Here is a 13,184-nt window from a genome sequence, read left to right as displayed (position 1 = left end):
TTAAAAGTGTTACATTATATGCAGAAAAGAACCCATAGCAGAAATCTTGGAAATCCCGGAAGATGCTTAAAAAACGGAATAGGCGAATAATAACAACAACAACAATAAAAAAAAAAAAAAGAACTCCAAAGGCACTCAATTTTTCTGGGAACAGCGCAAATTTAAGGCGGGAACTCTCTGAACTACAGTTCCCAGCGATCCACGCAAGAGGGGCGGAGTCAGAAATGGTTGACTGCTGCCCTCTTTTGGGTATGCCTAGGAAGTTGAGAAACGAGAAGGTGACAGTAAATGAGGGGGACAGAGAGCTGACTTTTAGGGGTCCCGGGACGGCGGTGAAAGTTGTAGAAGGAAACTTCTGCAACAGGTGGACTACTTGCTGCCGAGAAGTAGCGCCCAAGAGGAGCCGAGCAGCAGACGAGACCAAAAACTTTCAGTGAGTTGGCGAAGCGGCTTTGACGGTAGCGGCGGGGTTACTTTTTCTCCCTTAAGAGATTACAGCGGTTTCCTGACCTTCACGGCAGGGTGAGTAAAGGAAGGGTGGGAAACGTTTCAGACGGGCCAGGCAGAAAGGCGGAACGCTTTGCAGTGCCTCCAGCCGGTGTTAACCGGGGCCGGCAAAAGTAACAGTAACCCTTGCCGCCGCTCTCTTTCTCTCCCCCCCCCCACCCCACATCCGCTGGTTGGGGCGGCAGCGGTGGGTCCGGCGCCTGGTTTGACCCAAAAGACATTCGGGATTCCTAAACCAGCAGGTGCAAGAGGCCGAAAGGGAAGAAGATGCCGCGTGGGGCGGGGGCGGGGGGGGCATAACAACCCTAAGCGGTTCGTGAGAGTCCGGGGAAACGACGGGGAGGGGAAACCGGCGGACTAAGCGGAAAGGCTCGGGCTCGGCGGACCCGCCGGCTTCGTCTCCGGTGAGCGCCCCCCCCCCCCGGGGTCCCAACTTCAATGGACCCCGAGCTTGGAGTCCTACTCCCACTGAGCGCTTGGGGCCACGCGTGACGACAGGGAGACGGGGTGGGTGGGAAGGAAACCCGGGGAAGAAAGTTCCTTGGACCTGCCCCCCCTCCTCCCCCCAGGCGGCGAGAGTTGCACTTCCGAGCCGGTGGCAGAGCAATTAAGAGGAGGAAAAAGCCGAGAGCTGCTGACTTCGCCCGCTGCCAGGCGGAGGGGGCGCGCTCAAATTGGAGAAAGGAGGAAGCGGGGCTTGGAGGTGGGGCTGGCCCGCCTCGCCTTCTCTGCAGCGCCGCCAGGAGATTACTGGGATCCAGGGAAGCTTTACATAACTGTTACTTCAGAAAGTGGGGAAATTCGGGGGTGGGGGTCGGTGGGGGAAGCTACCGAGGTTCTGGTAGTTTTGCTGTTGGTCTAGGAATAGGAGGATTCTTGCCTCAGTTCGTCCCCTTCGCTGCCTTCAGGACGAATCCCGAAGAGGCGAATTTCTTTCGTTCTGCTTGTGAAACGGAAGTTTCCGATGAGAAGTGCTGGAAGGCTCCTCGTTAGCTTTAATTGACGTTTATTATGGTTGGGATAAAGTCTCGGGGAGTTCCCACGTGCTTTGGGGTTAAGAGGTGTGAAGAAAGAAAAAAAATGCCAGCCGCGTCATCCACCGCCCGGCCTGCCTCCGGCGCTCTTCGGGAGTTAGCGCTGCTTTAGGTGTAATGCCTCGTGCTGGGGAAGCTCTACCATGTGCCCTGCGCCCCAAACCTGCCGATGATTAAACAGAATATCAGCCTTTGCTGGTGTAGGAAGGAAGGTGCCAGCTTCTCTTTTAGGTCTCCTGCTTTAGTACTGTTTAGCAATGGTGGTTGTACTGGAAATGTAGCTGCTTGGAGGTTTTGTTTTACAAGGGAGTTTACAAGTTTGTACAAGGGAGAGAAAAAAAATGACTGGGTGGCAAACTTCTATCAGAACTTTCGCGTATCAAAAATATCCTGGCAGATCAAAGGTTAGACCTATGAATAGTATACCTGGGCTGCAAAAAAAGATACGATCATCATCATTGGTAGCAAAAAAAAAAAAAAAAAGAAAAAAAAGAAAAAAGGATGCAGCATCTTAAAACATTATTGCCATCTATTATTTTACTGTATTTATGCAGCTCTGATATGATATATTTATTAAAAGCGTTTCCATGAACTTTCTAATGGCAGTAAATTTAAAGAAGGTGTGAATGTGTTTATAGCTTTGGTTATAATACAAGTTGTAATTTATTGTTGCTGCAATGCTTTAATGCTCTGCGTAATCCTTAGATTTCTGAGAAGTACTATACTCAGAATATTTTGTTAATGCCTGTTGCTTTGCGGCTTGTACATTTTTTCTTAATGAACATAAGGGGGGGAAAAAACCTTGAACAGATGGTAGCTCTGTGGACACATCTTACTGTTCGTTGTGCTTTTAATTTCCTCTACCATATTTGTTTAACTTCATGCATGGCTACTTCCACCACCCGTATGGGGGCTGGAAAGACAGGTCTCTGCCTGATTTTTCTTGAGTCTATTGCTTTCCTTTTCTGTTTACAGATGCTATATATGCAGGTCACACAGTACTGGATAAGCAGATGCAAGTAACCTGTCCCTTGGAGAAGAATTAAAACAAAACACGGAGTCCTGAGGATTCCTAGGGCTTGGTACCAAGACATATACCACGTATACAACCTCTCAGTGGCCATAAAATCACCTGCTGAGGAGTAGTTGGGATTTTATGGCTAGTATAGGCTAATCTCAAGTTATATCTGTCTCAACACATGCAACAGGAAATATAGTGGGTCTGGTTTCTGTACTGTTGTAAGAAATGTGACAAGTGGGAGAGTTGAGTAATCCTTATGGCCATCATTGACTAGTTTGGGCGTAAAACCTCTGTAAAGCTGGGATTTGATTGTTTTGGTCTGTCCCCTGTTGGGGCAACTTCATTCAGAAGATAAAGCTTCTTGGGAGTTTCCTTGTAGATTTGTTTTGAATAGCTTCCAAGGCTTACATGTAAGAAAATCTGTTTCAGTCTGGATGGCCTAGATTTTTGGAACTGGAGGTATATGTCTCCAGTTCCTATTCTTGCTAGATATATTTTTATTTATTTATTTATTTATTTATTTATTAAATTTATATACCGCCCTACTCCCGAAGGACTCAGGGCGGTGAACAGCCATAAAAATAAAACATGGAAATACAAAATTTAAAATAGAGATAAAACAAATTAAATAAATTTGGCTGAACCATATTTAAAACCCCAATAATTTAAAACCAAATTTAAAATTCCCATTTAAAAGCGGAGAAGTTTAGGTCAGGCCGGCTTGCTGGAATAGGAACGTCTTAAGCGTGCGACGGAAGGTACGCAGATCCGGAATCCTCCGTATCTCGGGGGGGAGCTCGTTCCAGATAGTAGGTGCCCCCACAGAGAAGGCTCTCCCCCTGGGGGCCGCCAGTCGACATTGTTTGGCCGACGGCACCCGGAGGAGCCCCTCTCTATGGGAGCGTACTGGTCGGTGGGAGGCTATTGGTGGTAGCAGGCGGTCCCGTAGATAACCAGGTCCTAAGCCATGGAGCGCTCTAAAGGTGATAACCAAAACCTTGAAGCGCACTCGGAAGACCACCGGGAGCCAGTGCAGCTCGCGCAGGAGGGGCGTTACATGGGAGCGCCACGTCGCTCCCATCACCACCCGCGCAGCTGCACTCTGCGCCAGTTGGAGCCTCCGAGTGCTCCTCAAGGGGAGCCCCATGTAGAGAGCGTTACAGTAGTCCAGACGGGAGGTGACGAGGGCATGAGTGACCGTGCGTAACGAGTCCCGATCCAGAAAGGGACGCAACTGGCGGATCAGGCGAACCTGATGAAAAATCCTCCCGGTCACGGCCGTCAAATGCTCTTCTAAAGACAGCCGTGAATCCAGGAGGACACCCAAGTTGCGAGCCCTCTCCGTGGGGGCCAATGCTTCGCCCCCAATAGTCAGCGATGGCACCAGCTGACTATATCGGGACGTCGGAAACCACAGCCACTCGGTCTTGGATGGGTTGAGTCTGAGCCTGTTTCTCCCCATCCAGATCCGTACGGCCTCCAGGCACCGGGACATTACTTCAAGGGCATCGTTGGGGTGGTCTGGGGTGGAGATGTACAGCTGGGTGTCGTCAGCGTACTGATGGTACTCCACCCCGAAACCACGGATGATCTCGCCCAGCGGCTTCACATAAATGTTGAACAAAAGGGGCGAGAGGACCGATCCTTGTGGCACCCCACATATAAGGGGCCTCGGGGTCGACCTCTGCCCCCCTGTCAACACAGACTGCGACCGGTCAGAGAGAAAGGAGGAGAACCACCGCAGTACGGTGCCTCCCACCCCCAACCCTTCCAACCGGTGCAGCATGATACCATGGTCGATGGTATCAAAAGCCGCTGAGAGATCTAATAGGACCAGGACAGAGGAACAACCTCTGTCCCGAGCCCTCCAGAGATCATCCACCAACGCGACCAATGCCGTTTCCGTGCTGTACCCAGGCCTGAAGCCCGACTGGAACGGATCTAGATACGTCGTTTCATCCAGGTACCGGGGAAACTGTCGTGCCACCACACTCTCGACAACCTTCGCAACAAAGCGAAGGTTGGAGACTGGACGATAATTAGCCAATATTGCCGGATCCAGGGAAGGCTTCTTGAGGAGAGGTCTCACCACCGCCTCTTTCAAGGCAGCGGGAAAGACACCCTCACTCAATGAAGCATTTATAATCCCCTGGAGCCAGCCTCGCGTCACCTCCCGGGAAGCCAGCACTAACCAGGAGGGGCACGGGTCCAACAAACATGTGGTCGCATTCAGTCTACCCAGAATCCTGTCCACGTCCTCAGGGGTCACAGAGTCAAACTCATCCCAGATAACATTCTCAGGACCTGCCTCCGTCACCCCCACTGGATCTACCCAGTCGGAGTCCAGATCTTCCCGAATCTGAGTGATTTTGTCATACAGATACTGAACAAAGTCCTCGGCTCTTCCCTCCAAGGGGTCCTCCCTCGCTTCCTGGTGGAGCAGGGAGCGGGTCACCCTAAACAGGGCGGCCGGGCGGTTATCTGATGACGCAATAAGAGCAGCAAGATGAGTACGTTTTGCTGCTTTTATCGCCACTAGGTAATTCTTAATATGAGATCTTACCAGTGTCCGGTCAGATTCAGTGCGACTGGCCCTCCAACTACTCTCTAGGCGTCTTTTCCGGCGCTTCATCTCCCTCAGCTCCTCGGTAAACCAAGGAGCCAGGTGAGATCGGCGCCGGGTCAGAGGCCGCAAAGGCACGACTCGATCCAGAGCTCCAGCGGCCGCCCTATCCCAGGCGGCCACTAAGTCTCCAGTCGAGGCGTGAGCCAGGACCTCAGGCATTGGCCCAAGCTCCGTCTGGAACCTATCAGGTTCCATCAGGCGCCTGGGGCGGTACCATCTTATCGGTTCCGCCTCCCTGCGGCGGGGAGCAGCGGTTCGAAGATCAAGGCGAAGGAGAGAGTGATCCGACCATGACAAGGGCTCGATGGCTATGTCCCCTATCTCGAGATCACTCAGCCACTGTCCAGAGACAAAAATCAAGTCCAGTGTGTTTCCCCCCATGTGCGTAGGGCCATGAATTAGCTGGGTCAGATCCATAGCCGTCATGGAAGCCATGAACTCCCGAGCCACCTCAGACGTCTCACCCACGGACGGCAGGTTGAAATCCCCCATGACCATAAGTCTGGGGGTATCAACCGCCACCGCGGCGATAACGTTGAGTAGCTCGGGCAGGGCTGCTGCCACGTGGCAGGGAGCCAGGTACGTGATCAGCAAACCCATCTGAACCCCGTGACCCCACTTCACAAGGAGGGTCTCACAACCGGCCGTCTGAGGAACAGTGGCCTCCCTCGGCCTAAAACCTTCTCTAATAATAACCGCTACTCCCCCGCCCCTCCCCTGAGACCTCGGTTGATGGAATGCGTGGAAGCCTGGTGGGCACATTTCTACCAGAGGGACCCCTCCCTCCAGGCCCAACCAGGTCTCCGTAAGCCCTGCCAGGTCCACTCCCCCCTCCAGAACAAGATCACAAATGAGGGGGGCTTTATTTACTGCGGACCTGGCATTGCACAACATCAGCCGAAGGCCCGGGCCCTGAGGGTCTGTGCAACCTGGAGAACGAGTGGAGCCTTGGGGGCCGGAGCACGCTACCGCATGGAGACAGCGGGTGCGCGCTCCCTTAACATGATATGGCCCCCTGCTCCCGCCATATCTACCCCTCCCCCTCACAGTACCGATGGTAAAAACACAATCTGGACAAGCTCGACCCCCCCCATTTCCTCCGGAACTCCCACCCCCCCCGCCGCATATAGTGGCCAGGCCTGACCTTCCCCTTGGTGGGTTATCCCCCAAACCCACTACCCTAGTTCCAGTTTTACCTCCCCCCCCCCTGGGACCCCTTAAAATTTTTTCCAAAAATTTACTTAAAAAACCCCTCAACCCCCTCTTCGCCGCATGCCACCTCTCTGGGTCCCAAGACCCGTCATTGAGGTAGGCCCTCGATAACGTAGAGGGCCAGGCTTGCGAGAGGGGGGAGTCTCGCAATGCAAGAAGCTGTGCCCTTCGGTACATCTAAGCTCTGAGGTAGTGATAAGGTATGGCCCAGGGCTCCATGATAGTCCAAATTGTCCTGAAAAAGGCAGGTTGACCATAAGCGGAAGAGTCTCCACTGTCCTCTCACGGCAGTGGAGGAGTCCAATGTTCCAACCAATTCGAGGGTAATCGTCCAACCAGCCTCTCACGATGGTTGGACAACTCGCCATGGGGAAGAAGGTACATCCCATCGATAGTGAAACAATGATAGAAACCGGCTCCGTTCGTCCTCCTGTAAGCTGCCATTTTTTTATACAGCCATTTTTCATCTTTTACAAGCAGGGAATGAAGACAAGCTCTCTTAAGAGCTAAAACCTACAGCCTGTTTTGGCCATTGTGTTCTGGGAAATTTTCTAGTGTTAGCTTCTCTGTGTATATATTAAAAGTGATAAATACTTTGCCAAGGATGAAGTTTTTTTCAAAGGCACTTCTTTAAAAAAGCAGTTATGAAACTAATTTTGAAAAGTTAAGTTTACATTCAGTAGTACTAGAAAATAATTGGCAGGAATATGCAAATTCAATGATTTTAAATTTGGGCCATGCATGTAATTAAGTCATGGTTTAACTATGGTTTACTGAATCTATCATAGTGGCTGCCATTATGCAGTATGTTGAAAAACTTGCTAAAGTGAACAAATCCCATTCCTTAGTGAACCTTAGTGTGATGTATAAATCTAATCTTAGATAGGTGGAACTGCTAAGCATGGCTTTTGTATTTTAAAATTTTTTGTTCAATGTATTAAGCAAAAAGCAGCCAAGCTATATTACTACATAAATTATTAATACTTTAACCATGATATAAAATTGTGTTTATTTAGTAAACTCTGTTTAAACAAATTGTAGCTTAGCATGAAGCTAACACTGCCCAATTGTTGTACCAAAGAGAAATCCATCTGATGTTCTTGTTATGTTTCCACATGACAGAAAAAGCTGAATGGTTTAAAACTAAAAGATGACTTATTTTTCCTCTTACTCACAGTGTCTAGATTAAATGGTGAAAAAATGTGACCTTTTCTTTGTGACCTTTAGAAGCATATAGCATGGAATAATGCTAGAGTGAACACACCTTTCATCAATTTTGCATTTAAGTGCTACTTAGATCCCCATAGGTAGCTAGGAAGTGTATTCAAGTGAAGCATGAACTGATATGGTGTAACAAGTAGATAGCTCATCATCAGTTCTTGCTTGCTCATCAAACTGGAGGGAGGTGTCAGTTTTGCATATGGCACAACACTGAGAAAAAGAGTCAACAGCTAAACAGTGAGAAATAAATCTCAATTAGCTAGAAAATAGCAGAATTACATGTAACAGAGAGAAATTCAATTTTTTTCACTTAGGAAACAGATCAGGTTTACCAGAATATGGTGCATGGTATCTTGCTTGATAATACAGTAGTACTTTTGGAAAAAAATCTTGGAATAATTTATTTGCAAACTGAATATAAGCCAGCAATATAATATGATTACGAAAGGGATAAATGAAATTTTAGGTTGCATCAGGGGAAGTATAGTCTCCAAATTACAGAACTTAATCCCGTGATTTTATTTTACTTTGGCGAGATCCCATCTTCAGTATTCTGTGCATCTCTGGACCACATACTTTAAAAAATGTTCAGAAACAAGCACTAAGAATGATTAGAAGACCAGAAACCAAATCCCATGAAGAGACATTGAAAGAACTGAAGATTCTTAGCTTTGAGAAGACCCATGAGAGGGAATTTGATAGACATCTTCCATTTTTTTTTAAAAAAAAGTGCGGTTGGAGTTTTTAGGGGGTGGGATTTTGATTAAAGTTGGGCATGGACCAGTTGCAGAGGTTTGAAAAGCCTGATTTGTCATGTATTTCTTTGCTAGATTTAAACTCATAGTTCTTTTATGAGTTCAAGCTAGCTTACATAGGGGTCATCCTCCATTATTATTCCCACAGCAGTAAAAGGCTGGGCTGAGAGAGATTAATTGGCTCAAAGTAACCCAATGAATTTCCATTGATGACACAGACTTGAGGCTGGATCTCCTCTCCTAGTCCAGCACTGTATTCACTACACCACAGTGGCTTTCTTATTATATATAAATTGTGGTATAACCAACAAAATGTTGAGTTGTTCAACAACCTGCAGTTAAGGACAGTGTGATTTAATTATAGTATTGAAAAAAATGTTTAGAATTAAGGTATTTTCCTCTTTGTCACCAAGAGAAATAGTATTTCTTACATAACTGAAATAAAATGGGACAGCTAGTGGAATTTTGAATGGATGCACGAATATATTCATTATTCTTTATTTGGTGTTATTTCAGAGCATGATATTAAATATATAGAGACCTTTCAAAAAATACATATTATTGAACAACCTTGGCATTCTTTCTTGTTGAGTGACTTAATGTATATTTATTTATATGTATATATAAAAGTTACATGATTCATTAGCCACATATTATATGACCAAAGCAACTATTCATGCTATCTTGATATCAAAGGAGAAGTGTCAAATTATTACAAGGGGGACAAGAGGAGATGATTTTAAATGTTGACTCACTAAATGATAGGTAATTGACAGTGTTAATTTGATCTCCCAAAATAAAACTTGCTATTACTTGTGTTAAAGCTCTACTGCAATAAGCCCGGGGGTATATTATTCGTCCCAGAAGTATTCACTGCGCCACCAATATAATTTTACGCAACGATTATTCAAATACAGCACAGTGTTGTCACTACATGCTAGAACTTTGACTCATTCTGTGCCTTATCCTATTATGTCTTGTGAATCCCTCTTTCTTCGGTGCCTCAGTTTTTTTTATCTTGGTTAACATTCTCTGCCATGGACTAAAATAGTTTTAAAAAAATTATTGTAGAGGTGCACTTATATTAAATTTAATATTACATTCTATTTTCAGAATTTGGTGGTGAGCCTTGCTTTTTATATAACCAAAATAGCATCCCTGACTAGAGAAAAACACTGGCATATTTTCAGAAGCAGATGCTCTCAAGAAGTAAAAAAGAAATATTTAAGCAATAGATGCTGTTGAGGGGCAAGCCTGCCCAATAAGAAGTGAACTTTGCCTATGGACAAGGAATACTGAGTGTCTGCTAGGAGAGTGGAAAATGGGAAAGATAATTGAGTATTTTGGAAGAAAATATTTGGCTGATTTTATGTATTTATCAGACTTTATGTCGTTTTAAAATACATTTATGAAGCTTCTCAACTCCAAACAATTTAGTGTAGTGTGCAAGAATAAAAACAGGAAAGAAAACAACCCAATCAGCAAAAAATGATCAGCCCAGAGGGGAAAACCCCATATTCTTTTAACACTATCATATCCTTGAGCCCCCCCCCCCCATCCTAGTCCAAAGTCTAGGAAAAGAGCCAGTTCTTAAGGGCATATCTAAAGGACACAGGATGGGGACCATTCAGACCTTTGGTGGGGGATATTGTTCCAGAGGGGAGGTATCATAACAAAACAGATATAAAAAGGACTATTGCTTATTGCTTGTACTGTGGCATTCTGAACCAGTGGCAGTTTCTGAGTAATCTTTAGGGCAGTACCATGTAGACTACATTGTAAAGTCCATGCACACAAGGTGACTAAAGTATGAGTGACTATGAGTGATCCCAGGAATGGACTCAAATGATACACAAGTTGAATTTGTGCAAAGCCCTTTTTGGCTACAATTTCCATTATTTTTTGAGCAGGATCTGAAAGTTCAGGAGGACCCCCAGATTGTGCACCATTTCCAAGTGGAGAAGTTCAATCTCATCCAAAACTAAAAGTCAAGGGCTCCAGATTCAAGTGCCCCAACATAGCAGTGGTCTTGCTAGGGTTAAGCCTGAATCTATTCCCCCCTCCCTCCCATCAACACATCAGCAATCTCCAGGCATTGGGACAAGACTTTGACAGCATCACTTGATCAATTTGGGATTGAAATGTATACCGTAGCTAGCTATCATCACAGTACTGGTGATACTTGACCCCAGTTGACAGATGACCTCACCCAGTGATCTCATGTAGATGTTAAAAGGAGGGTTAAGAACATTAAACATTCTGGTACCTTATAGATCAGGGGCTTTTGGCTTGATCTCTCCTTCTTGTCAATACTAACTGCAAAAACAAAGGAGAAAAGAACAGAGCAGAGTACTCTTGTCAGAATAGTAGAGAACCCAGAAGGAATAATAATAGTAATGATAATAAATACCTTGTGGTAAGGAAAACATTACACAGACAATTTCTACAAAAGATTGAGGGAAAAGTGGATAAAGAGATACAAAATAAAATTTGGCATACAACTGGAACATTAAAAAAAGAAACCGAAGGCCTGATTTTTGGCTGTTCAAGAGCAAGCTATTCAAACTAATGCAATCAAGGGCAGAATTGAAAAATCATCAAATGATTCAAAATACAGATAGTACAAATAGGCAGAAGAAGCAGTAGATCACACACTCTGTATAAGAAGATTGCACAAACTGATTACAAACAATGACATAACACAGTCACCAGAATGATTCACTGGAACATCTGTAAACATAATATGCCAGTAATGAAAAATTGGTGTGAAATAGAGTTGAAAGTGAGCAGGTTTGTTTGTTTGACTTGTATGCCACCTATCTCTGCTAGAGGTGACTGAGTGCTTACAAACATTAAAAGACAATAAAACATCAAAACAATAAATAAATTGTGGGATTTCCAAATACAAACTGATAAGTAATACCCAGATTTAACTGAAAAGAATAAATTGTAGATAATTGATGTAATATCGGGATCTTCGACTGAAGAGAAAGAAGATCACAAAGTATCAAGTATCCATACTGGGATATTTTGCTGCAGCCTCACTTGTATCTTCCATTCCATAAATTCACAGTCCCATAAAATACACCAATCTTTGCAGAATCTCCTTTCTATTTTGTGAGACTGTTTCTATTGTTTCACTGTAAATGTTGCTTTAAAAAAAAATCTAATGTGTGTTCCTGGTACGTGCAAATATTTGCCTTCCACTTTCAGTATATGGATATTGAGATACTTTCCGAGTGACACTGGATGGCTCAAATCCAGGAATTCTTATCTGCAGGAAGCTGTAGGAAGGTGCAAATGTAATTTCATTTTCCCCTTTCTTTCCATGCGTCCATAGTTATATCTTAATGTATTATGTGATACTTAAAAACCAGACTGGTTCATTCTTCAGTGTAGATTTGTTAAATTAATGTTGCTGTTCTTTGGAAATAAAGAGGATACTCAAATGTTTTGATTTCCTTCCCAGAACCCAGAATGATTAGTATTTATGTGCGAACAATATTCCTGGCTACATTCACTAAGACTTTCTTTTAAAAAATCCAATTTATAACAATCAGTTGTAATATAAATTAGTACTAAAGTGGGGAACATGAAATGATTTCAAGGGGGGAAAAACCTTTTCTAATAATCAATTCTCCCTCTTGTCATAATTTCTCTGCTATCAACAAAATTACCAAGTGTTGATAATTATTATTTTAGTACTTGATAACTAGCAATTTCCTTCAGACTTCTGATTCCACGTAGTTTTGATCTCACTTGAACTTTGTGACATCATTCAATCAAAAGATGTACAGTATATGCACAAACCAACTGATCTATATGCCATGTGAAAATATATTTAACCAGCTTCCATTGTCTAGATTCACACAATTTACTAAGCCATAAATCAGGTTTACAAATCATACCTCTGGGTTCACAAGTGGAGCAAATCAATTATATTGTTTGACAGGAAAAGGCAGTCCAGGATTGTTGTAATCCTGTAACGTTGATATTGTAGCAGCATTTCTTTCTACGGAATCCTTTTAAAATACAATATCTGGTCAAGGACTAGGATGGCAAGCTTCTCTCGCCACCCAGATTGTACAAACTTTAGAAATCTGTAGTGCTGAGCAGGCTTTGGTGAAGCCTAATGATTTTTGTTCGTTGCTTTAATGGCATTAGCTGAGTTTTCCAGAGTTGCCTAGCAGCTGTATAGTGCATTTGGCACAAAGCCTACTGGGTGAATGGCTGACCGAGACATGGACATCATGTTTTAGAGTAATTGACTTTAATCTCTCTTTTAAATTGGATAGACAAGCTTTTTCTCAGGCAAAGCCTTGAACTGTTAATGGACATGGTAGTGAGGTTCCACTAACATTAGGTGTGTATTTATTTATTTTATGCGATTTGACATTGCGCCTTTCGAAAGTGACTTTGGATGGCTCAAAGTGTATCTCCTCTGTGTGTATGAAGGTGGATCAAAATCCAGGATATTACAGCAGCGATTTCTTATGATTCAGGTTTCTGTTTATTGATTAACTATCAAAAGTCTTGTTTGCAAAATGAAGGATAACAAGGGAGTTCTTGCCAGATATTTATCTTGAGAAATTGACATATGCTTTCTCTTAAAGCAAGTTATTTTAGGGTGTTTTAGTTAGCAAAAGTATATACTTTCTTAGATCCTGCAGGGCTTGTCTATGAAATTGTCTATGAAAAGCCTCCTTCCATAGAAGATATGTATATATTGCACTATTGCAGGAGGACTGATAAGATATCTGCAGACCCCTCACATCCTGAGCATAAACTGTTTCAACTCCTCCCCTCGG

At 44.3% G+C, this 13,184-nt stretch overlaps 1 protein-coding gene across 2 annotated transcripts in view; it reads left to right on the top strand.

Moving 5' to 3' along the window:
• The first annotated feature begins 282 nt into the window (after positions 1 to 282).
• TFEB (transcription factor EB) overlaps positions 283 to 13,184 on the top strand; it is a 73,316-nt gene continuing 60,414 nt past the window's right edge. The window contains exon 1 of one of the 2 annotated variants that reach the window (XM_070939731.1): positions 283 to 433. The gene's annotated coding sequence lies outside the window, so the exon portion shown is untranslated. Of the gene's footprint in view, positions 523 to 13,184 lie in introns of both variants that reach the window. The other variant, XM_070939730.1, reaches the window with a different exon arrangement.

This window comes from Pituophis catenifer, unplaced genomic scaffold (assembly GCF_029215685.1).
Source record: "Pituophis catenifer annectens isolate HBS135680 unplaced genomic scaffold, rPitCat1.0.hap2 SCAF_3, whole genome shotgun sequence".
NCBI classification, from domain to species: Eukaryota; Metazoa; Chordata; class Lepidosauria; order Squamata; family Colubridae; genus Pituophis; species Pituophis catenifer.
This window is presented reverse-complemented; position numbering and strand designations above follow the sequence as displayed.